This window comes from Aplysia californica, unplaced genomic scaffold, assembly GCF_000002075.1.
Source record: "Aplysia californica isolate F4 #8 unplaced genomic scaffold, AplCal3.0 scaffold00016, whole genome shotgun sequence".
NCBI lineage: Eukaryota > Metazoa > Mollusca > Gastropoda > Aplysiida > Aplysiidae > Aplysia > Aplysia californica.
The window spans coordinates 496,266-497,619 of record NW_004797286.1 but is presented as its reverse complement, the minus strand read 5'-3'; positions in this window follow the sequence as shown (position 1 = coordinate 497,619).

Sequence of the window (1,354 nt, the reverse complement as noted above, 5' to 3'; positions counted from 1 at the left end):
CCCCTTCCCTCCCCTCACAAATGATTTCTTCAAAAAATATTTCCCATCTGGTCCATTGCTGTCGCGACAAACTTGTCAATCATAATATGCTTTACCACCAGGAAAATTTTTATCTGTAAACAGCACAGCAACATGAAGCAACCAACCCATCCATACACTGCAATTGTGTAACACCATCCCCTTAGGTCTAAACGACTACCCTCTAGCGGTCGTTACCGTGGCCAACCAGACGGGACTTATTAAAACGCTGTACTGTAGACCGTGGTCGATTGGGCAGTACTTACAGTTTTTTTGCTCTTCGTTTTGGTTAGTGTTTTACTGCGCTCGCAACGGCATAAGGTCATAAAATATGAGCGCGCGGGACACAAGAAACATTTTCAGTAGGTAGGAAATTTTGAATTTTGCCGGGGGGCCGCCAAAGCCTACTCTTATCGATTTTAGACTACCAAGGGATCTTTAAGTTGCGCAACATGCACACGGGACCTTAGAAATTTTTCACCTTGTCCGAGAATTCTAGGTGTAGATCTTTCCTACCATAAGATCAGGGGTGTGGCTGAAAGGCAGCAGTAAGAAGGATCCAAGGAGTAGCAGTAGAAAGAGTCAAGAGCCTAGAGGAGGGGGCAAAGGAGGTGAGGGGGAGGGGGCAGAAAGTGGAGACGAAAGAAGACGACAGAGCATTGCTATAGAGCAGGAAGGAGGGGAAAGGAGACAATTTTAGAGAAGAAAATTTTTCCGTCGCTACCCAGATTCGAACCCGGGACCTTTGAATGAGAGACGAACACCTTAACCTTTAGGCCACGAGAGCCCCCGGACTGACAGTAAACCATTGTAGTGCAGTAGACCTTAAACTAAACAACCGTAGGACCTACACATTTTTCATTTTCTTTTTTTTTTTGTATGAAGACGTTTTTACACCGCCACTACCCCTCCCCCCTTTCCCCAAATCAAAACAATGTTGTTCATTAAACGTTTTTAAAGTAAAGAGGTCACATATATACCATAGTTTGGTGGTGGTGGCGGTGGTGGTAGTAGTATGTTGTTTTCGTGTTGTTATTGTTGTTGTCGTTGTTGTTGTTGTTGTTGTTGTTGTTGTTGTTGTTGTTGTTAATCCAGTCTTTGAGAGATATTAGATCTAGTCTTTAAAAAAAATAGTTTGTATGCCATGCCACTCTGCCTTATGTGCACAGTTTCGTTACGTTTGTAAAGTGTGTGTGTGTGTGTGTGTGTGTGTGTGTGTGTGTGTGTGTGTGTGTGCGCGTGTGTATTGTGTATGTGTGTATGCCTGTATGTGTGTGTGTGTGTGAGTGTGTGTGTGCATGTGTATGTGTGTGTGTGTGTGTGTGTGTGTGTGTGT